Source organism: Pongo abelii, chromosome 7 (assembly GCF_028885655.2).
Source record: "Pongo abelii isolate AG06213 chromosome 7, NHGRI_mPonAbe1-v2.0_pri, whole genome shotgun sequence".
Taxonomy (NCBI): domain Eukaryota; kingdom Metazoa; phylum Chordata; class Mammalia; order Primates; family Hominidae; genus Pongo; species Pongo abelii.
The window spans coordinates 104,766,829-104,792,387 of NC_071992.2; the positions used below are offsets into that span (position 1 = coordinate 104,766,829).

General features: G+C 35.3%; 1 long non-coding RNA gene across 2 annotated transcripts; it reads left to right on the top strand.

Moving 5' to 3' along the window:
* Positions 1 to 1,327: 1,327 nt before the first annotated feature.
* Positions 1,328 to 23,585, top strand: LOC129047696 (uncharacterized). Of its 2 annotated transcripts, none has more exons than XR_010141223.1 (4): positions 1,328 to 1,448; positions 5,293 to 5,348; positions 6,186 to 6,260; positions 23,289 to 23,585. It is a non-coding gene; the product is annotated as an uncharacterized LOC129047696 (long non-coding RNA). The 2 variants fall into 2 exon arrangements; XR_008509410.2 differs by having other exon boundaries at positions 1,348 to 1,521.
* The last annotated feature ends 1,974 nt before the right edge of the window (positions 23,586 to 25,559 follow it).

A 25,559-nucleotide genomic window follows, 5' to 3' on the forward strand; every position in this document is an offset into this window, starting at 1 on the left:
AGTGGGCGAAGGACATGAACAGACACTTCTCAAAAGAAGACATTTATGCAGCCGAAAAACACATGAAAAAATGCTCACCATCACTGGCCATCAGAGAAATGCAAATCAAAACCACAATGAGATACCATCTCACACCATTTAGAATGGCAATCATTAAAAAGTCAGGAAACAACAGGTGCTGGAGAGGATGTGGAGAAATAGGAACACTTTTACACTGTTGGTGGGACTGTAAACTAGTTCAACCATTGTGGAAGTCAGTGTGGTGATTCCTCAGGGATCTAGAACTAGAAATACCATTTGACCCAGCCATCCCATTACTGGGTATATACCCAAAGGACTATAAATCATGCTGCTATAAAGACACATGCACACATATGTTGATTGCAGCATTATTCACAATAGCAAAGACTTGGAACCAACCCAAATGTGCAACAATGATAGACTGGATTAAGAAAATGTGGTATATATACACCATGGAATACTATGCAGCCATAAAAAATGATGAGTTCGTGTCCTTTGTAGGGACATGGATGAAATTGGAAATCATCATTGTCAGTAAACTATCGCAAGGACAAAAAACCAAACACCACATGTTCTCACTCATAGGTGGGAATTGAACAATGAGAACACAGGGACACAGGAAGGGGAACATCACACTCTGGGGACTGTTGTGGGGTGGGGGGAGGGGGGAGGGATAGCATTAGGAGATATACCTAATGCTAAATGATGAATTAATGGGTGCAGCGGACCAGCATGGCACATGTATACATATGTAACTAACCTGCACATTGTGCACAGGTACCCGAAAACTTAAAGTATAATAATAATAAAATGAAAAAAAAAGAAAAGAAAAAGCAATAAGGAATCCTTATTCAAAACTAGGATTAGAGAAATAAGTCCTCAGTAAACATATGAAACCATAGGAAAAGTATTTTACATGTTCTTAAACATTGTACAATTACAATTTCTTAAATGTGTAATAATATTAATCTGTGTTTGGCATTTGTGTTGATTTTATTAAATGCCAATTTTCTGGTTTGAAAGTTAGAGTTTAAAAAGATTTTAGTTTGTTTAGTTCCATGTACCTTTCTAGAAACCCTTGGACTCACCAAGTATGACAAAAACAAAGGCAGGCTTTATACTTTCTCCTTTTCTACCAAATCACGGAGGAGAACAAATGAAGGGGAGTTCAAACCAAAAGACTGACAGGTTCTAGCCCCTCATTGTAGATAAATGAATGCAGGTTAAGAAGGGAAAAGATGTAGTTGTTCTGAGGACAATGAGTCATAAGAACACTGACCAGGTCATAGAGGGCCAGGAGATAGCCAGAATTTCCATCAGGTTCATTGCAGCAGTGTGGGGAAAGAGAGCACTTCCTGATAACTCTGGTTGCTACTGGGAGAAGCAGCACCCTACAGTACCTGGCACTTCTCCCTAGAACAAGCTGGGTATGACTCCTAATGGGAGTGGCCAGGGAAGCAGAAGCCAAAACCAACTCAAATGAATTGTGGAAGAAGAGAGGTGACTCGAGTATGATTTGGGGAAGACTTAATCACATCAGAGACTGCCCACATACAAGCCTTCACAGGCAGAATAATCATGCACTCAATCAAGAGCTAACCTCACCCTTCCCTATCAAACATAACTGTGGTGCCCAATTCTAAAAAGTTATCATCCAAGAAGCTACATCAGCCACTTTCGTTGTATTGCCTACAGGCTTCAACAAATTCATGGAATGGTTGACAAAGAAAGAGTGTCTTCTCAGTATATTTGGGGGGGTCCTGAAACCAATAAAAGGGAACCTTTCAGGAAAAGCCTCCTTTTCCTTGTTAGAAACTTTCCAAGCTCTTACCTCTCATGGGTTCAACAAAGAGCATGTGTTTGTGTTGCATTATTTAAGTTAGTAAGTGTTTGCTTATGGGCCCATGTCTTAATCCATTCAGGATGCTATTTAAAAAAATACCATATTCTGGGTGGCTTGTAAACAACAGAAATTCATTTCTCACAGTTCTAGAGGTTGGGAAGTCCAAAACCAATGCACTGGCACTTTGATGTCGGGTGAGGGCTCACTTCTTGGCTCACAGATAGAAGGCAGCCCTTATGCTATGTCCCCACATGGTAGAAAGGGAAAAAGAGTTATCTGGGGTCCCTTTTCTAATGGCACTCATCCAATTTATAAGGGTTCCAGCCTCAAGGCCTGGTCATCTTCCCAAAGCCCCAACTCTAAATACCAAAACCATGGGGTGAGGATTTCAATATGTGAATTTGAGGGAGGAAGAATACACAAACATTCATTACAACATGTTTATGTTAAATACCTATCTGAGTACATATACAGAGTTTTAGATGGCCAATTCCAGAATACAATGGAGTCCTGTGATAGAAAAAGCCATAGATTAACATCTCTCTCTCTCTCTCTATATATATATATATAGATGATAGATAGATAGATAGATAGATAGATAGATAGATAGATAGATATGTGTGTGTATATATATATATGTATATTTAGATGGAGTCTCACTCTGCTGCCCAGGCTGGAGTGCAATCATGTGATCTTGGCTCACTGCAACCTCCACCTCCCAGGTTCAAGCAATTCTCCTGCTTCAGCCTCCCAGGTAGCTGGGATTACAGGTGCCTGCCACCACACCTGGCTAATTTTTGTATTTTTAAATAGAGACTGGGTTTCACCATGTTGGCCAAGTTGGTCTCGATCTCCCGACCTCAAGTGATCCACCCGCCTCGGTCTCCCAAAGTGCTGGGATTACAAGCTTGAGCCACCATGTCCAGCCTCAATATATGTTCTAATCATCTGCTCACTGTCAGTGGTTCCATTGTTTTGGGCAAGAAATCCATTACCGAAGCCTTTGTGTCTCAGTTCCTTCCCTTTTGTTTGCCAAATGCAGTAGTGCAGTTTTAGGGCCTGGGTTTATTTTTTCCTCATTTTATCTTATTTTTTCTAAATCTTCATTTCAAAAAAACTCTACTTCTCCATTATTTATTTTCTGATTTTTTTCTAATGCTATTTCCAGGCCTTCTGTTTCTAATAATTGCTAATAAGAGTTACTTAAAGTTGAAAGGTATTGCACTTCAAAAATATGTGATAGTAAATATAAGTATATTAAAATTTTCTATAAAGGAAGTTTTAACTAATGAAGAATTTTCAAAACTTTGTATCGCATTTTGAATGCACATGCTAGAGAATGCAAATAATACTTAAGAAAAATCTTCAAAACACAGTTTATTATAATTATTTCCATAACAGGGACCTTGATAGCTTTGGGTTAAGAAAGTGAGAAAAACTAAATTTTTATATTTCACATTTTGGATTTTGTACATTGTGATTATTTTAGGTATTCAAATGACAAATAAAATTTTTCAAACGCGTATTGACTCAGAATGTTAGGATGGCACTAGTGCACCGACGGTGATAAATTCCTACTTTAAACTTATTGACCAAGTTAGAAATTTAAAATATGCCCCCAAAATAAACGCAGGATGGAGGCTAGTATAAGTTTGAGTTTCTGAAGAAAGGAAAAAAATGAACTATTTTATTATGTTTCTATGTAGTCTAGCCTGTTCTTCAAAATCAATTATCCCCTGAAAATCCTTCCATGATAAATTTTTCCTAAGCTTTTCATTTTAATAACTTCAGTAAAATGGAACATTTATATTGTCTTTCCTTATTTCTACCTAGATAATAAACACTTTAGAGGCCACGATTGTGTGACATTGTTCCACCCACAGTCAACATTTAATCAGGGTTCTGCATCAGTCCACGACAAGAAGCTCACACTTACCTGGGGATACAGATTCAGGATTTCAGGTCTAAGTGACTGTCTATACCATGGAGACCTGTACCTCTGTTTAAAATTTGTTATCTGATAGCTGTCCTTTAATTGAATTTCTGTGGGCTAAAAGCTGGGTCACATATTTCACAGAGATAGCCTTTTGTGAGTTAATGATTGTAAATTTTAGAGAAGTTACTGAGAAAGGGTGAATTCTGTTGAAATGCAGATTAAAAATAAAAAACATCACACACTACTTATTAACACGACATTTCTGTACATTTTTTGAGTATTATAATGTGTTAAATGATTAAGCTTACCTAAAACAATAATGCAATTACAATAGATTTCATATAAGTCAACAATTTTAGGTAAATATTTAGAATATTCTAAATAAGCACTGCTTGTTGCTAGTGGTCTGATTTTCTCTTTAATTTCCCAAACACCATGTATGGGGTGGAGATGGGGATGGAGAAAACACGAAAGATGGAATAAAGAAATAGCAGTCAATAACTTCACTTTTAATATCTTCCCACTTTCAATAAGTGACATTTTATATTCAAGAAAACTTAAGTATTACTTCTTAAAGTTTGAAAACCCTAGTCTAAAATGTGAAAAAGAATAGGACTATAAGGGTCATTAATTGATGTCTCTGAAACTATTATGCTTCAAAAGTTATTTTATACAATCGTTAGTAATAACAGTACAGAAGAAAATGTGAACCAAAGAGAACACAGGCAATGTTGTATAAGTGAAAAGTACATGGGTCTAGGTTCCATTACCTATTAGTTTTATGCCTTAACCAAGTCACTTTCATATTCTGAACTTTAATGTCTTTATCCTTCAGTTGAGAATATTTAACACATCTGCCTTTTATGTCTCACGCCATTGATAGTGGGCTCAAAGGAGGTGGCATATTTAAAAATGCTAAACTTCCATAAAAGCTACTCAAATGTTAGTTGTTATTATCAATAGCATGACTATCACATGCAAATTGGGTTTGATGAAGCAGTAATTTAATCTGAGTGAAATAAAAGATTTTGGTGACAGAATAAAAGTAGTTTAAAAATCAGTACTGGGTAGTTAGTATAAGCCACCAATCAGACTGTGTTATGAAATACAGAGGCCTGGACAAGAAGTTTCGATATGACTATTTGGAGCATATTACTTAGAATTTCTGAGTAGTATCTTATTAAAATTAACAATTCTACACTAACTATTCTATGATATTATTTAGATGATTTGTGCTCCTAAGGAAAATATATCTCAAGATGAGAAAAAAAATAAAGTTGATAAACAGAAATAATAAATTTACACATTTCTACTCCAAAATGTTCAATCATTAAAAAACTCCTTGTGCCACTAGAGAATTATTCTCTACAGTATAGTTTCTCGTGCTTTATTTCATCTAATTTAAGTAGAGGTGGAAATTCAATTGTTAGAATTTTTAAATTGAGAAAAATACTCAATGTTATTTTGCTAAATGTTAAATCCCATTCTTCAGGTGCCTGGAAAATGCTGATATATAGATGGGACAAATACCCAACATGCTGATGTCAGGTGAGTGATTAAAGCAGAGACCCATGTTGATTGCCACATTAGTAATAACACAGTACAAAGAGAAAGAACATATAAGATTTAGATATTCTCAGGACCATTGTGCATATTTCTTTCCAATTACCTATATAACAGACGTCTTCGGTACCTGAAAAAATAGATTGTGTCTATTTTGAAAAATACTTTAGTAGTCAATTCATTATGACATATTTCCAGAATTTATTTATTTACTTTCAATTTTTATAAATAAAAATTGAAAAAAATATGCAAAATTCAGCTTTTCTTTAAAATGAGAATTAACAGTTCATAAAAACAAAAAACTGATTTTAAAATTTGAATCCAGGAAGGAATGTTTATTTTTAGCTTTCAGGATAGTAAAACCATTTACTTGCCTTCATAAGCAATAGGTTTAGAATTAACTGGGATATGGGATTTAAGATTGATAACATTACTTCTTATTTATTTCCTCTACTCCACTTTAATTTGTATAAATACAAAAATAATTTTTTCTAAAGGAGTAAAGCTAGTAGCATTTAGGTTATAATAAAAATTTCCAAAATAAGTCAGATAGAATTCTGATATTTCACAAATAACATTTGAGTAAGAAAAAGCCATATTTTGTTACATTAGTGATATGGTTTGGCTCTGTGTCCCTATGCAAATCTCATCTTGTAACTCTCATAATTTCCACATGTTGTGGGAGGGACCTGGTGGGAGATAATTGAATCATGGGGGCGGGTCTTTCCTGTGCTGTTCTTGTGATAGTGAATAAGTCTCATGAGAACTGATGGTTCTATAAAGGGGAGTTTCCATGCACAAGCTCTCTCTCTTTGTCTGCAGCCATCCATGTAAGATATGACTTGCTCTTTCTTGCCTTCTGCCATGATTGTGAGGCCTCCCCAGCTACATGGAACTGTAAGTCCATTAAACCTCTTTCTTTTGTAAATTGCTTGCTCTCTGGTGTGTCTTTATCAGCAGTGTGAAAACAGACTAATACAATAAGTAAATCTTCTTGGATGAGAATTTGTGACAGAGAGAAGTGATTTGCCTTTTTACCTGAGGTTTTCTTTCTAGGGTTAGTAATAATAACATTCTGATCATATTATTAGTAATATCTTAAATTCATTTAATAGACATTAAAACATTTTTCTTTCTCCATAAATTTGACATATTCTATTTTCTGGAAATTTCATTTTATCTAAATTTTCAAATGCATTACCATAAGACCACAATAATGGGCACAATCTGACATTGGAACTGGCCTGAGAAGGTTAGCTAGATCAAATGAATAACAATATCCTGGAATTTTAATGAACATTACAGAATGGAAAATGAGGCATCTGCCCCAATAAGGGAAACAAGAACTAAATTCCCTTCAGAAACTAGCTGCTCATGCTTTCACAACAGAGATGATCCACTATCTTGGCCTGCACTCCATTAAAAAATGTCTCTCATGAACGTTTATACTCCCTAAACCATTCTCTTGCTACTTACATTTAAATTTTTGTTTATAATACCTGAGTCTTGGAAATGGCTACATGAAGAAATTAAGATAGAAAGTAGCCTGGGGTTGATAATACCATTAGAAAAACTAGTAAGAGAAAAGAATGTATGCCCTTTTGCAAAAACAAGTGTTTTTAAAAAAATGAACAGAACTTTCAGCATAGCAACTGAAAATTAGAACAATATATTAATTAACAAATAATTATTGAGCACTTCATTTTTTTTTGGTTGGTAACTAAACTAAGCTAAAGAAAAGCATTAGACATAATTCCCACTTTTTAATATTCTACAGCCAGGACAGAGAGATGTTGGAGAATGTTATGTAAGGAAGCATAATATAGACACATCTAAGCTAACGAAGGAGTATAGAAGTTAATTGGATTATTTGTTTGATCAATTAAAAGAGTATTCCAAGCAGAAGTAATAGAATTTTCAGTGCTCCCATGCTAGAAGAGAGCATGGCTCGAAGTATTAGAAAAATACCAGTAGAATTGTAGTCAAGATAGAAATTGTTAAAAACAACAGATGCTGATGAGGTTGCAGAGAAAAGGGAACACTTGTACATTGTTGGTAGGAATGCAAATTAATTCAGCCACTGTGGAAAGCAGTTTGGATATTTCTCAAAGAACTTAAAACAGAGCTGCCATTTGACCCAGCAATCCCATTACTGGGTGTATACCCAAAGGAAAATAGATCATTATACCAAAAGGACACATACACTCATATGTACAATACTGCGTGATTCACAATGGCAAAGACATGGAATCAACCTATGTGTCCACCAGTAGTGGATTGGATAAAGAAAATGTGGCACATATACTCCATGAAATACTATATAGCCATAAAAAAGAATAAAATCATATCCTTTGCAGCAACATGGATGGAGGTGGAGGCCATAATCTTAAGTAAATTAATGCAGGAACAGGAAACTGAATACTTTATGTTCTCACTTAAATATTGAGCATACATGGACACAAAAAGTGGAACCAATACATGCTGCAGACTACCAGTAGGGGAGAGAATAAGGGGGGCATGGGTTGAAAAACTACCTGCTGGGTACTATGCTCACTATCTTGGTGCGATATACCCATATAACAAATCTGCACATGTACCCCTTGTATCTAAAATAAACATAGAAATTAAAAAAAAAATCTCAAACTCAGGAAGATGTACAGTTATGTAAGACTTAAAATAAGTATTTATAATAATGAGATTTTTATTAGGAATGCATTTTAGTCTCTATAAATTCTATAGTTTTGCCCGAATGAAAAATTTGTATTTCTTTTTGTCACTGGTAATTTTTTAAATTTTGTATTATTGTATTTTTACCTTCAAAATCCTCCTTTTGACAACCTTTATATTTATGAAATATAAAATGATTACCAGTGGCTAAAAAATACTAAGATACCTGAATTTGTAAGTAACAAAATTCTATATTCATCTCAGTTAATATACTGTAACCCTTGTTTCCTATTGTATTGTTACAACTATTAAGCAAAATTATTAAAAAGCTCTTTGCAGCTTGTTTTGAAAGTCATTTTAATATTTCTGCTGTTTAGAATAGTCCACAAATGAGATAGCTGTGGCAACTTGGAAAGAAAGCAAATGGAAACTAGCAGTGGTTTAAAGTTTTTTAGCAATTTGTATATGTACAACACATAGCTCTTCTAAGCACATAAATAAATTATACTATATGGAGAAAAGAAGAAATTTGAATAGTTGTATGAGATGATGCCGGAGAGGTGGACAGGAGCAAAAATGTGCAGCTTTTAGGCTATGTTAAGAATCTGAATTTTATCCTTTGAGTAAGTAGAAACCATAGCAGCAGTTGTAAATTGGGAGTGTTTAAAAATGATTAAACTGGTTGCTATTTGAAACATGGATTAGAGAAAGGTAATATCCGACTCATGGAGGGGGCAAGGGAAAGGAAAGAGTGGAGCAGAATTTCCAGATACTTGGCTTGTGTGTCTTGTGTTATAGTTTTAGCATTTGTCTCCTCCAAAACTCATTTTGAAATTCAATTTTCAAAGTGGCAGTGTTAAGAAGTGGGGCCTTTAAGAGGTGAGTGGGACATGAGGACTCTGTCCTTATGAATGAATTAATTTATTCATGGATTAGTGGGTTAATAGATTAATGTATTATTACGGTAGTAGGACTGGTGGCTTTAGTAGAAGAGGAAAAGAGAGCTGAGCTAACACACTCAGCCCGCTTGTCATGTGATGTCCTGAGCCACCTTGTACTCTCTGCAGAGTCCTCCCTACCCCAGCAAGAAGGCTCTCACCGGATGTGGCCCCTCAACCTTGGACTTCTAGGCATCCATAACTATAAGAAATAAATTTATTTCCTTTATAAATTACCCAGTTTCAGGTATTCTGTTATAGCAATAATTGAAATGTGGTACCATATTGACTGAGATAGGAAACACTGGATGATCAGAGGGATAACAGGAATAAAAAAAGATCTTCATTAAAAATGTTAAGCTTAAGGTATCTGTCGAAAAAGTAGAAATCAATCAAAATGCAGGTGTCCTAGTCTAATAGACAGCAGATAAGGTAAATCATATCAAGCGGAGGAATGTAGGGTAGAAATATTAAACAGTCCTAAGATAAAAAAAGTTCTGAGGAACTGTGTTATTTCTAGCTCAGTCAGCTACATGAAAAAATCACAGATTTGGTGTAAATCTGCCTAGAATAATCAGGAAGGATTTCTGGAATACAGTGACTCAGCTAGATTTTGAAGGATAAACAAGTTTTTCTTATCTACGAGGAGGAAAATAAAATTCGAGGAAGCAAAATGTGTATTGGCACAAAGATGGAATAAATAAACAGAATGATCAGAAAACACATAGTCATTTCAGCATATCTATAATTTCATATGTGTGATGTGGAGATGATATATAGGTAGCAACCATATGTATAATTTCATATGTGTGATGTGGAGATGATATATAGGTAGCAACCATATGTAAAGTCTTTGTCTGTTAAGCAAATTAGATTTTTATCTCCCTGCAGATAATGGGGAGTTAGTGACATATTTCAAGCAGAGGAACAATGTAACTAATCTGCATTTTAGGAAAACAGCTAGCTGCAGAATGAAGGAAAAATTCTAGCTGTTTTTCTCTAACTATGTCCCAAGTAACACTAGCTCAGTAAGACAATAATAATTTTTATGTGCAATAAAATAGTTGTATCATCAAGTAAATTTGGAAAATACTGAATTAAATAAAGGTGTCTTTACTGAAAGACTTCTCAGATACTGTAATATGCTAATGTGCATTATGAATTCTCAGAATGGAGATGTAAAATTTATAATTTTTCAAAGTTAGTAGACCACGGAACCATTTCCTCAAATAGCAGCCCAAGACTGTTGTTCTGCAAGACACATTTTGAGAAACTCTTAATTGAAATGCTCCAGTTTAATAGTGTTTAGATGGTATTGTTTCTTTCTGTATAAACTTTACCATTGTGAAAAACGACACTGAAAACACATGGGTATAGAGAAACATGGCAGCAGGGTAGGTAGAATCATGGAGTTACAGTCAACTTTCAATTTCTCATTATTTTCAGCTGAGTATTGTTAAACACTACTATGTCATCTGAGATAAACCAAAGTAAAGATATGACCATGCATTGAGTTACTAAGGAATTACCATAGATATGCATATTTGTGTCTGTGTCTGTGTGAGGAAACCTGTTTGTCATCATAAAAGCTATTGTAGACTTGGCTACACTTAACGATAGATTTGATCATTAAAGACCTCAGATGGGAGACACCTAAGAGAGTACCAACCCCTCAATGTTACCCTTTTAGCATTAACCACAAAGGGGGAGAGGGAGGGAGGGAGGGAGAGAAAGAGAGAGAGAGAGAGAGAGAGCAGTTAAAAATAAGACAAGAAGACAAGACAAAGCAAACAAAGAGAAAGCATGTTTAACTAACAAGAGTGATCTCTCCTCTCTATTTCTTGGCAGATAATGACCGATTCATTTTTCTCCCAACAGAGCCCATTCTTCTCATTCCCTGTCACTTTTCCTGAGTAAAAGTATTATGCCATTTGCCTCAGACATAAGAAATATCCCTTATCTAGCCTAAACGTTAAACACACATCAAACTATCTGAGTGTCCTGATGGAGTCATCTGGCATTCTGCTTCTTCCTATGCTTTCATTGCACCTTTGCATAGTTCAGACATCTTTGATTTCTGACTGTGAGGAAAAAAAAGTTGGAAGGTCTCCAGATGTCAACCTCCACCACTTTTTGAAATTACTAACATAAGACAGAGGACTCTAATTTCTCAGCTTTTTTTAGGGACATAGCCAACTGAAATATTTGACACTTAATGGAAAATAACTACGGATTTTTGATATGAGATTCACTGAAGAGCTAAAGGTCCTATGGACGTTATTGTTACAGTACTATTCATACCCAGATCTCTTTCATCATGGTGAGTCAGAAGAGGCCTTTTTATATTTCAATTCAGCACTTACCTAATTCAGTATACCAGTTGACTAATATTTAGGGGATAGTCATCTGTTCGATGCATAACAATCTGCTCAGTGCTTTAGGGGAATCCCTTTAAAATAATCAGCTAAGTTACATGAATGTTCACAGAATGAGTACATCTGTAAGTGATTTCCTTCATAGAATCATTAAAGAAGTGAAACTTATTCTGATGATACTAGAATAGCTAAAAATATATTCAAACTATTCACTTGAAATTATAACCCAATATACAAGTCATGCAATACTCAATCTCATGTTTGCATAGTTGTAGCTAATAGAGGTCATTACATACAAAGATCTATCATTCTACAGTAATTTAGAGTAGGACAAAATCATTTAATTAGGGATTGGGCAAATAATGACAGGAGTACCTCATCTATGCACAGCAGCCTACTCAGTGCTTTAAGAAATATCTTAAAATGATAAGGTAATATCTTAAAAGTACTTTGCTCATTATAAAATTGTTAGCAGAATGTGTGCATTCATAAGTAATTTCCTTCACAAAATCACCCCAGGAAGCAATAAAATACTATGATTAGCTAAAATATTCTTGAAATCTCTGTTTTGAATTTTCTTTAGACTCAATTTGCCAATAATACAAAAGACTTGTCATTTTTGTCTGGTTATAGTTAATGTAGCACACTAAAGGAAAAGATAACTCAAACCGTATGTAGTTCAGAGCAAAAAGAAAGCATTTCAATAGGCATTGGCCAAAATTTGACCTATGAAAGAGATAAAATTTAAACTGGGACATGAATACCAGTAGTGTTTGGAACTATGAAGAGAGAGGTAGGCACCACTCTATGCAGGGACAAATGTGTCAACAAAGGAATCAATGGAAGTCAGCACAAGCTCTGCTCATGAGAGAGTGAATAAATGTAAGCTGAAAAAAATATGTAGGGGAAGTGTTATAAACACAATTAGGGTGATAGTTTGTACCAAATTATGGAGAGCTCTGGGCATGCATGAGGTTTGACTAATAAAATGCCACTGATCACTCTAAACCACATACTAAAATCATTTTTTAAAATTTTACTCTAAATCTATCCATTAACAGTTTGGTGGCGTTCATTGTTTAGCAATACTTCTTAAAGATTTCTCATTGCCCACAGCACTGCTGTCTTAATTTATTAGATATTTAAAGATAAATGTATTTGATGAAGACCGTTACATTTGTAAAAGCAGGATAGTAGTGGTATGAATAACAGGTAACCCATTTTATTAAGATGTTTAGTGAAAAATGTAGCCTGTGATATGGTTTGGTTCTGTGTCCTCACCCAATTCTCACCATGAATTGTAATCCCATAATCCCCACGTTAAGGGTGAGACCAGGTGGAGGTAATCGAATCATGGGAGTGGCTTCCCCCATGGTGTTCTAATGATAATGGGTGGGTCTGAAGAGATCTGATGGTTTTATAAACATCTGGCATTTCCCCTGCTTGCACTCATTCTTTCTCCTGCCGCCCTGTGAAGAGGTGCCTTCCACCATGATTGTAAGTTTCCTGAGGCCTCCTAAGCCACACAGAACTGTGGGTCAATTAAACCTCTTTCCTTTGTAAATTACCCAGTCTTGGGCAGTTCTTTATAGCAGCATGAGAATGGATTAATACAGCCTGTTTTCCCATGAGTGGTTCATGAAAGGAAATTGTGTTAAGTTATGCAAGCTTATAAAATAGAAACAAAAAACAACTTTTTTTTTAACCAAACCTGGATATTTTAGAGCTTTCTTCTCTTCAGTATTTTACTCTTTAGTTCACAAATTAATGAATCATTTTTATTACTCCCTTTGTTTTACATCAATCAATATTTCTTGCTCTTTTGACTCATAGACTAAAGCCTCAATATCTCCCACATACACTGTTATGTTAGTCACCAAGGCAATGCTTAAGACAAGTTATAATGTTGACAGAGATTGCTTTCATATTTCAAATTCCTTTTGTGTGTACTTTTCTTCAAATGCTTTTGGACATTCAGTGCCTTCCTTATTTCTGATTATTCAGTTATGTGCATGACCTCAAATGAGACCATTAAATAGTTGGAATAAGTATTATGAGAATTTGGTCAGGGTAGTAATACTGTAAATGGGAATCTGTAAAGGAAACAACAAACCCAAACTACAAGTAATTATGAAAAGCTATGATATAGTAGAAGAAACCTGAGACTAATCCAAAATTATACAAATATATGTCAGAGATATTGTGGGTTTAGTCCCAGGTCACTATAATAATTGCAATAATGTCAGTCAAACACATATTTTTGTTTCCTAGTGCATATAAAGTTATGTTTGCACTATACTGTAGTCTATTAAGTGGGCAATTGCATTATAACTTAAAAAATGCACATTTTTTCATTAAAAAATACTCTGTCACTAAAACATGCTAAGAACCATTTGAGCCTTCAGGAGTCCTAAACTTGTTGCTGGTAGAGGGTCTTACCTCATTGTTGATGGTGATTGCTAGAGGTTGAAGTGGCTTTGGAAATTTCTTAAAATAAAATAACAATAAAATTTGCTGAATCAATTGACTCTTTCTTTCACAAAAAATTTCTCTGTACCATGCAATTCTGCTTTTTAGCATTTCACCCACAGTAAAATTTCTTTCAAAATTTGATTCAGTTTTGTCAAAACCTGCCACTGCTTTATCAACTAATATTATGGAATATTCAGAATAATTTTTGGTTATTCAACAAAGTTCACAGCATTTTCACGAGGAGCAAATTCCATCTCATAAATCCACTTTTTTGCTCATTTGTGAGAATCAAGTCCTCATGTGTTAAAGTTTTATCATGAGATTGCAGCAATCCAGTCACATTTTCAGGCTCCACTTGTAATTCTAGTTCTCTTGCTAAAAAGTTCACTACTTTCTTTACTGAAGCCTCAAATCATCCATGAAAGTTGAAATCAGCTTCTTCCAAATTACTGTCAGTGTAGATATTTTGGTCTCCTCATATAAATCACAAATTATCTTAATGGTTTCTAAAATGGTGATTCATTTAAAAAAGGTTTTCAATTTGTTTTGCCCAGAGTCATTAGAGGAATTGTTATCTATAGTCTTATAATATGTATTTCTTAAATAGTAAGACTTGAAATTCAAAATTACTCCATGGCTCTTGGGCTACAGAATGGATGTTTTGTTAGCATGCATGGAGGCAACATTAATCTATTGTACATTTCCATCAGAGCTCTTGGTTGACCAGATGCATTGTCAATTAGCAATAATAGTTTGAAAGTAATCTTATTTTTTATTCTGAGTAGTAGGTCTCAACAGTGGGCTTAAAATATTCATAAACCATGCTGTAAACAGATGTGCTTTCCTTCAGGCTGTGTTCTATTTACAGAGCACAGGCAAAGTAGATTTAGCAAAATTCCTAAGGGCCCTGAGATTTTTAAAATAGTAAATGAGCATTGGCTTCAACTTAAAGTCATCAATTGTCCTTTACTGAAAGCCATCCTGTCCTTTGAAACTTCGAAGCCAGGCATTCATCTCTCCTCCTAGTTATGAAAGCCTTGGATGGCATCTTCTTTCTTTTACTGTTTCAGCTATATTTAAAATTCATTGTTTAACACAGCCACCTTTATCAATGATCTTACTAGATCTTCCAGATAACTTGCTACAGTTTCTAGGTTAGCACTGACTGCTTCACCTTGCACTTTTATGTTTGAGAGATAGTTTATTTCTTTAAACCTCATGAACAAACCTCTTCTAGCTTCCAACTTTTCTGCAGCTTCCTCACCTCTTTCACCTACACAGAACTGAAAAGGATGAGGGCCTTGCTCTGGATTAGACTTTGGCTTAAGGGAATGCTGTTGTTTGTTTGATCTTCTATCCAGACCACTAAAACTTTCTCAATATCAGCAAAAGGCTATTTTGCTTTATTGTTTTTTGTGTGTTCACTGGAGTAGTGCTTTTAATTTCCTTCAAGAACTCATTTTTTAGCATTCACAATTAGAATAATTGTCTGGCATAAGAGGCCTAGCTTTTGCCTATCTCTGCTTTTGGCATGTCTTCCTCACTAAGCTTAATTGTTTCCAGCTTTTGATTTAAAGCGAGAGACTTGCAACTCTTTGTTTTACTTGGAGGCTTAGAGGCCATTGTAGTGTTATTAATTGACCTAATTTCAATTTTATGTGTGTGTGTGTGTGTGTGTGTTTGTGTGTGTGTGTGTGTCAGGGAATCAGAAACTCCAAGAAGAGGAAGAGAGATGGGGAACAGCTGGTTAGTAGAGCAGTCAGAACACACACATGTATTTATTAAGTTTTCCACCTTATATAGACACAGTTTGTTGTGCCCAAAAACAATGACAATACCATCAAAGATTACCGGTCATAGGTCACTATAATAGGGTATAATGAAAAACTTTGAAATATGGCAAGAATTACCAAAATGTGACACAGAGATATGAAGTGAACACATGGTGTTGGAAAAATGGCACCAATAGTCTTGCTTAATGCAGGGTTGCCACAAACTTTCAAAGTGTAGAAAATGCAATATCTGTGAAGTATAATAAAGCAAAGTATGATGTTAATCAAGAGGAATTCGGGCAAAATGTAGAGGTAAACAAATGGTGTCAGAAGGCATGGAATAGGCAAGTGTTCAGAGGAGAAAGAAACTGGAACTTTGAGGAAATTGCAGGTGTCCTGGCAGAGATGACATATGGGTAGTAAATTTGAGGTAGAGTTGGGGGGCATGAGTCTGAAAAAATAAGCAAAGTCTGCATCATGAAAGGTCTCAGATGCCACACCATTGATTTTGTCCTCACTGAAAGTAAAATATACCACTGATAACTGTTAAACTGGAGTGTTACATAAAAAGGTACAAAGTTTTATTAAGATTTTTCTAGTTGTGTTGTAGAGAATGAATTAGGAGTGCTCAAGAATGGGGAAATGGTATTCAGCTAAGAAGACATTTTAATATATTCTGAGTGAGAGATGATGGAGGTCTGATCTAGAAACATCAAGAGGAAGTAGAGTGAAGGGGGAAGATACTAGTGATATGATGGAAGTAAAATTAATAGAATTTTGTGCTTCAATGCATGTAAGGAGTGATTGAAAATAAAATGTACTCTCCATGAATTATAAAATATATGTAATGTTTCTCTTATGCAAATATTCAAAATGGTAGTTATTATTTTAATTCCATTTATATCATTATATTTTGACCTTCATTATAGGGATAGAATTTCCTGTGATTATATAAAAGTGTCTTTCTCTAGTCTGAAATTGCTCTTAGTATATTTTTAAGACAAATTTTTGCTGAATTTATAGTTAGGTAAATTCACATAATAATCTATGTTAATCGTCTTTATCCAGGTTATACTAATCTGTCAATGGATTTTCCTTCTAGCTCATAGTCCTAGCATGTTCCTACCTTTCTCTCTCTAATTACTTTTAGCTTATTTCCCAGGTGGTGATAAAAGGAACTTTCTTCTAATTGAATCCAATTTGAAGCCAGATCCCTCTTTTAAAAAATTATGGATCCTCTGTTTTATGCCAATAGTTATTTACCTGATGCATGGGGGCAAGGGGTGTTTTTGAAACCCTTGCATGGTGGGCTACATAAATACAACAGTAAAAAATTTTAAATAGAAGTTTTGGAAAGAAATAACAGCAATCTTTATCCTACAAGCATAGGTCATGAAAACAAGGGTTCCTTTCTTCTTAAGTCTGTGCCAAATTGGCAAAAGTGCCATGACCTGAAAGAAGGGTCTGCATAATAGTCTTAGACAGCATATAATGTTTCTTCTACTGAGACAGAAGCTTATTTTATACCTTTATAGAGTCTGTGAAAAAGTTTTAACTTTAAATGGATTTTAAAAGGTCCTCTTTTTCTTCCTTTAAAATCAACATTTTCTGCATCTTGTCTTTATTTTGTGAAGTGTTAACCAACAAATTGAATACGGCCTGTGCTTGGCAAATGAATATTAAATGCTTTTTCCTGGAAAATGTGTTTGCTCATTAAATTTGACAGTCATTGCTTATGTGGTAAATGTTGTCAGTGCCAAGAACTATCTGGCATGGCTGCCAGCTACAGGGCCATTATTTTAATTGCCTTTAACCTATAATCAATATTTACTGCTTTCCATAGAAAGAGACTGCATAGCTAAGCAGTACAAAAAGTGAGTTTATTCTTCTGCACGTTAGTTTTTGCTTTTACATCTGAAAGGTAGAATTAAATGCTTCCTCTGGGTACTACTTTTTTTTTTTTTATCAAAACTATGTCCTACCACTTATTTTGTGAAATGTTCACATCAGCCAAATCATGCCTATTTCAAACAAAGCAGTTTGAATTTATGACTAAGTGAGACTCAAATTCTGCTTTATCATAAATTACCTACATCTTTTTTTTTGTCATTGTAAGAAGGTACTGAATTTTAATAGAATTTATGGGAAAATGCATGCTTCCAAATATAAAGTCTTCAGGATTTTCTTGGATATTTTGGAAAAGAGATAAGCCTGCAGGTAAAAATCAAGAGATCCTAATTGGGAGGAGGCAGAATATAAAGGCTAGGATGATGGTTTCATCTGTTGAGCATGCAATTTTACAATGGAGAGCCTTTGAGACTATTAAACTTTAGAATGGCGTTATACAAGTGACATTGTAAAAGGTCACTCTGATAGTAATGTGAAGAGAGATTGTAATCATGGAGTAAGGGAAAGGGAATAGATTTTAATATAAACAAACATAGTTAAGTAAAATAATTATAGCAATATTGTGCATCAGGAATAATACAATGGGGAGTGTGTGTATGTATGAATAGACCTAGGCACATGAGTTAATTGTAAGACTTTGCCTAATGACAAATATCTGGAAAGAGTTTCAATTGTCAAAAATCAAGAATTAAGCAAACAAATATGCTACAATTTAGTTTTATGAAGCTACCGAGTTTGATTTTTAAGAAGTATATTTGATTATGTAAAGTTCATGAAACACATTATTTTATTTGGCATAAAATAATGCTCATGACACATTAAATGAATAAATGTATATGTACATTATATATTTGTATTATATCAAATAAATACATCTAGAAGAAAACACCAAAATACTATTTTCATTTTTATTTTCTCTTCCAATTTAGCTATATTTTTAAAATGTTTATAGTGAGTGCATATTGTATGCACAATTTCTGAAATTGCTCTCATGATAGAATATTATAATGTTATAATGCTGTGCTATGGACAGGATCACGAAATTTAAGAGGAAGGCACAACTTTGGAAGTCAATGTTACATTAAGCTAGAATCTAATGTGCTTGAATTTATTTGAAGCCCTAATAAATTTCAAGCGATTGGCAAAAATCACCACCAATAAAGCCCTACAATGTAGTCATTCCTCAAACATTAACTTGATAAATATGATAACCTTACTTTGTTAGACAGGAAAGGTGTGAAGAAAGATGACAGTATTAGAGTCAGGGAGTTTATGTATGTGACTTACTGTAGCTTCTAGCTACCTGACATAATTATACTAGACAAAGAGTATCTACAGTCACAAAACTCTTCAAGTTTTCACCTACAAAAAAATCAGTGTCTCTTTCCAAATTAAAGTTTAAACTCTTTTGTATTCTAACAGAGAGTATTGTCAGCTGAAATAGACCATGAATTAAGCAAAAAATAATGTGGGGCATCAAACATCGTGTATCCTCAGTATACAAAAAGATATGTTTTTCATCCATAGACAGTATGCACCAATTTGTGTTATGATTTAGTTTATTTGATAAATGTTTTCCATTGTCTACTATGTGCAAGACACTGTGTTAAGTTCTGCAGAGCACATAAAAATTATAAAATGCACCCTGATCTCAAGAAAGTAACAGTCATGTAGATGAAATGACATAATCATTGATGGTCATAAAGCAAGATAAGTATAATAATAAGGTAAGTATAGTAACCATAAGAAAAATAAAAATAAACTAGTCTAGTTGGATAATGAACGGAACCTTTCAGTCTCAGATTTTTAGAAGCTGAGAACAATACAATATGCTATGGTTTTACTGTGTATCACCTCTAAAACTCATGTTGAAATTTAATTGCCATTTTAACAATATTAGGAAGTGAAAACATTAAGGGGGTGATTAGGGCATGAGGACTGCATCCTCATGGGTGAAACTGGTGCCATTATAGAAGGTCAAGTTTGTCCTTCCTCTCTTGCGTGCTTGCTTATTTATTTATTTATTTATTTATTTATTTATTTATTTATTGAGACAGAGTTTCGCTATCATTGCCCAGGCTGGAGTGCAATGGCACTAGCTTGGCTCACTGCAATCTCCACCTCCCGGTTTCAAGCGATTCTCCTGCCTCAGCCTCCCGAATAGTTGGGATTACAGCTTTTAGTAGAGACAGGGTTTCTCCATGTTGGCCAGTCTGGTCTCAAACTCCTGACCTCAGGTGATCTGCCTTGCCTCGGTCTTCTGTCAAAGTGTTGGGATTACGGGCATGAGACACTGCGCCCGGGCCTCTCTTACTCTTTCATGTTCTATCACTGGAGGACGCAGGAAAAAGGCCCTTGCAAGATACCAGCACCTTGATTTGGGATTTCCCGGTTTCCAGAAATGTGAGCAAAAATTATCTGTTTATTATAAATTAGCCAGACTGAGGTATTCTGTTAATAGCAGCACAAAATGAAACAAGACAGAAAACTAATACCAGGAGTGAGGTATGGTTATAACAAATAACTGAAAATGTGGAAGCAGCTTTGGAACTGGGTAATGGATAGAGGCTGCAACAATTTTGAAGTGAATGCTGGAAAAAGCCTTCATTTCCATGAATGGAGCATTAAGGGTGACACTGGTAAAGACTTGAAAGAAAAGAAGAGCTGTAGGGAAAGTCTGAAACTTCTCAAAGATTACTTAAATGGTTATGGTCAGAATGTTGGTAGAAATATTGGCAGCAAAGGCCATTCTGATGAGGTCTCAGATGGAAAGGAGAAACAAGATATTGGAAACTGGAATCAAGCCCATCCTTGTTATATAGTAGCAAATCACTTGGCTGAATTGTGTCCAAGCTAAGGGCTTTATGGAGAGAGAATTTAAGAGCAATGAACTAGGGTATCTGGTGGAAGAAGTGTCTGAGAAGCAAGACATCAGGTGCTGTTTGTCTTCTTTTAACTGTATTTAGTAAGACAAATGAAGAGGGAAGTGATATAAAGATGAAGTTTATAATTAAAAGGCAACCAAAGTTTAGGAATTTGAAGGATTCTCACACTGGCCACGTGGTAAAGAGTGAAAGAATATTTTCTGAAGAGAAAACAAAGGGTGCAGCTGAAGGACCATTTGATAAGGAGATTAGTATGGATGGCCAGAGTCTATTCACCGGGACAATCAGAAAAAAACCCAAAGGCACTTTAGGGATTATCAGTACTGCCGCTTCCATCACAGGCCTACAGTGAAGGCCTTGGGGGAAAAATATGTTAACAAATAGGTTTAGAGCACCCTTGGGACATTGGGGCTTATGACCCAGGGCTGCTTCAAGTCTCTGCTCCCCACATTCTGGCACAGTACTCCTTGCTTTCCACAGCCTTGGCTCAACTGGGCATAGGTGTGGCTCATCCTGCCATTCTGGAATGTAAAAACCATAAACCTTGACAACATCCACATGTTGATCAGCAGCACACAGAATGCAAGAGCTGTGAAGGCGTGGCTTCCCCTACCTGGATTTCAAAAGATATTATAAACAGCCCGGGAACCTAGGCAGAGACGTGTTGCAGGGTAAAGCCACTGCAGAGAGTCCCCACTAGATAGAGTGGAACTGTAAAGTTGGGACCACCCCCAAGACCTCAGAACTCTAGAGTTACCAATGTGCAATGCCAGCCTAGGAGAGCTGCAGGCTCAAGACTCCAAACTATGACAGCTACTGTGTAGGCCGAGCCCAGCAAAGCCATGTGGGCAGGGATGCCAGAGGCCTTCAGGGCCTAATCCCCACTCCAGTGTGCCAAGAAGGTGGGACATCGAGTCAGAGAATATTATTGTGAAGCCTTAACATTTGATATTGTCCAACCTGTTGGATTTGAGATTTACTTGAGAAAGATTATTCCCTTTCTTTTCCTTCCTGTTTCTCATTTTTGGGGATAGGAATGTCTATCTATGTCTATGCCTGAACTGCCATTGTGAAGGACTTACTAAATTTCATAGGCTTACATCTGGAGGGAAAGTTGTTGGCATGAGTTAAGCATTTTGAGGCTATTTGGATGGAATTAATGTATTTTGTATGTGAGTTGGACATGAATTTTGGGTACAGGGGAAGAATGCGATAGAATGTTTCTTTCCTCCAAAACTAATGTTAAAATGTAATTGCCATTTTAACAGTAATAAGAGGTAAAATCTTTTTTTTTTTTTTTTTTTTTTTAAGGTGGAGTCTCACTCTGTCACCCAGGCTCACTGGAAAGAGGTGGAATATTTAAGAGATGATGAGATAATTAGGCCATGAAGGCTCTATCCTCATGGGTGGGATTGATGCTATTATAAATAAGTGAGTTCGACGTTGATGTCCACCTTCCATCATGGGATGACACAGGAAGAAGTCCCTTGCCAGATGTCAGCACCTTGATCTTGGACATTCTAGTTTCCAGAAGTATAAAAAAAAAATTTCTTTTTGTTATAAATTACCCAGTCTCAGGTATTCTGTTATAGCTGCACAAAATGTACTAAGACACAACGGGTAATAAGAACCCTGCCATTCAGAGTGGAGCCGTAGACCACTCTGTGAAACCATGCTACAGAATTGTAAAACCTATTATGCCATTATTAGCCCATCATGTTTCTACAGACAAAATAATACCCACTTTATTGAATGGAGTCTTCAGCAAGAAGACAGGTGGTATGGTGAGAGTATTGAGAAACTGAAGGAAGTTGATTACTTTTTCAATTAATAAGTATGTAATTGACAAATGATAGCTGTCAAGTAGGTCTAACAGGTCACCTCCACAACAGTCCTAGGTCTTGGGTGAGTAGGAGTAAGGATCTTGATGTGTAAACAATTTGTCTAAAAAAAACATTAATTTCTCATTTTGACTATGAAATATTTTTTCACAGTTACAAAAACTGAGGGACTGCTAATGGTTTATAAAACACTTTCATTTAGTAGATATAAATGTTATACCTATGTAAGTTAAGTAACTAATTCTGTAAGAGTTCAGGCTACATGAGGCATGATAGCATGGACAATGTATATGTTCTTTTCAAGATTCAGAATGATTCTTTGACATGTAGAGTTAGATGATCTTTTCCAAACATTCCGGAAAAACAAGACTTGTTCTTATCTATTAAAACTATTTTGTGGTATCAAGCAATTACAGGAACTTGAGGAGAACTTATTTATTTTTAATGTAAAGGGGTAAAATACTGTCATTGTGCATTTCAAATCAGGGTAAAGAACGCTGAATTATGAATACACAGTTTTGGGAGAACTGGCTTACCATTTGGATAGAATAAATACAGTAGTATCTTTACCTCATTCTAGATGCCATCCAAATTGTTCAGGTGGGTAAAATATTTAAATATAAAGATAGTCTTTACAATAATGTAAGAAAGCTTATTCGTTTCTAAGTTTTTGAAAATATTCCAAAAGTGAGGAAGGCCTGCAATAAACTCAGACAACATAAAAGATCATTCTGGAAATATAAGCATTTAAAAGAGTCCTTACGGACACAAATAAACATGCAAATACATAGAAAAAGTGCCCTACATCCCTCATATGTTATACAGCTTTTGAGGTGACTCCCAGTGGTCTTCATCTTGTATATTCACCTTCCATTAAGTGTGGGCTGGACCTAGTTACAAGTTTCTAACAAATAGAAAATCTCAAAAATGATGGATCTTACTTCCATGATTTGCTTACAAAAAGATTATGGCTCATTCTCTTTTCTTGTCTTTCTCTCACTCTCTGGCTCTCTCTTTCGCTCTCCCTTTCTCTATCATCTCTGTCTCTGTCTCTCCCTGCCCCTCAGATCACCAGCATCCATGTCACGAGGACCCTTGAGCATCCTGAGGCCAGCATCCATGTCATGAAGACCTTTGAGCATCCCGTGGAGTGGTTCATGTGGCAAAGAGCCAAGGCCTACCAGCAAGCAAATGAGCTTGGAAGCAGCCCCTCCTCTATTTGAGCCTTAGATGACTGCAGATCCTTCATTGTAGCCTATGGGAAAGGCCCCCAGCAAACCTGCACCTGTTTTGTTCCACCTGTTTTCACATAAACTGGGAGATGATAAATGTTTGTTGTTTTAAGCTACTGAGGTTTAGGAGAATTTGTTACACAGCAATAGATAATTAACAAACTTCATAATTCTTAAAATATTAATTAAAGCTATTAGAAATAATTATTCACATATCATATTGACAAAGATTGAAGTTTAATGATGCCCTATGTTGATAATGTGTGGGAAAAAGATGCACGCTACTGCTTACAGTGTGTAAAGTGGTTCATTTTTAAAGGGAAGATAATTCATCACTGTGTACTAAAGTTTTAAATGTTCATCCTCATTTACCCAGCAATTTATCTCTAAGATTATCTGCACAAAATACATGCCCAATAATTAAGGACAGATTATATTAATTATGGTTCACACATGAAGTGGAATACCTTGTGGCTTTTATGAAAAATAGGGTATATCTAAATGTGCCAATATGTAAAGTTGCCGAATAAATAATGCTGTTACTTTTGCATTATTTTCCATTTCATTTGGCTCAATTTTCTCAAGACTCTCCACCCTGATATTGACAGAATTTTCAGAAATGTGTATTCTATATTTTGAGCAGAATAGTTTGGACATTAAGGTGTTGACTCCGGGGCCAGTTGTTAGGTTCAATCTCTTCTCTGCCACTCTTTCTGTGACCTTAGATAGGTTACTCTGTGCCTGCAACTTACCCTATAAGTTAGGTAGTAATTGCCTTATAGGCATTTTTGGAAAATTCAAGAGTTAATATAATTTAAGGATTATAATAGTTCTTGGAATATAGTATGGACTACATAGTGTTGATTCTTTTCTAAATTGTTAATTATATTTGTATATGGCAATTTTATCTAGATCAGAGTTTTCCTAAAGAATAATTTGGACAGGTTTTGGGGATGCTTGAGCAGGCAGTTTCAAGGATGTGGTCTTTGAGTAGTTTCATCAGATTTGCCCTTGGTGCATGTCTCTTCTTAGTGTCCATGTTCAAAATTTTCTACCATCTTGGTAAGCAGGGGACCTTGGTGGCTCAAATTAAGCCCTACTTTAGTAAATTCATTTGCATTACTTTAGATATTAAAATAATTATTTTATATTTTCACTGATACTGCCAGAATATGCTATGTATTCTGTTTTGAAAAAGACAAACTAAATGACCTCCCTCTGAGTCCACCAACAGCTCAATTTTATTTCCAGATGAAATCACCATTACCAAAATGCTAGCAGCCAGGCAGCAGTCTCAGTCCAGAATTCAATGCCAAAATGCTGATTGAAATTCATGGTATTCATGACAGAATGGACTAGGTACAGAGTTCACTGGGAACATAGCTGATGGATGAAGTCCTTGTGTATATAGGAATGTGACATTTTTCACAGAATATATGGCATTTAAGATGAGATATTAAGGAAATGTTGGGTGGATGCAGAGAATTTGGAAAGAAAGAGTGGACCTAAGTCAAGCTAAAATATTTAGAATGTATCTTTCATCTAAAAGAGGACACTGCCATTAGTAATACAGTTTGTTCAATGACAATTGTCAGAAAGGCACAGAAGAGGCTTAACAGTGGATAGATATTGGTGGCATAAAGACAAAGCAGGAGAAAGGCATAGGCTAAGGCAGCAGCAGAGAACAAGGCTTGGTTTTAAAGAGTCATCTACTGCTAAATAGGAGGACTGATAAACCAGAATAAGGTTGTGCATGTAGATATATTTGAATGTGGAGAATTTTTCTATAAATCTTTAATGAAGTATTTTTAAATTTTGTATTAAATATCTAAGAAAACATCCCTCAATGTTGGTAATTTCTACTTATACTTTTTGCTGTGCAAGAAAAGTTTATGAATGACAAAATACAGGTTCATCTCCATTATCTAGTCCTGAATAATATGGAAATAAATGTTCTAGCCTAATTTTTTTTTAAATAACAGATAATGATGACACCTGTTGCAATATTAGTGGGGGAGTCTATCTTAGCAGCACAATTTATATCAGCCCAAATGGTAAAAGTATTAAACTTACTATTTTTTTAAATATTTTACCTTTTATTTTAGG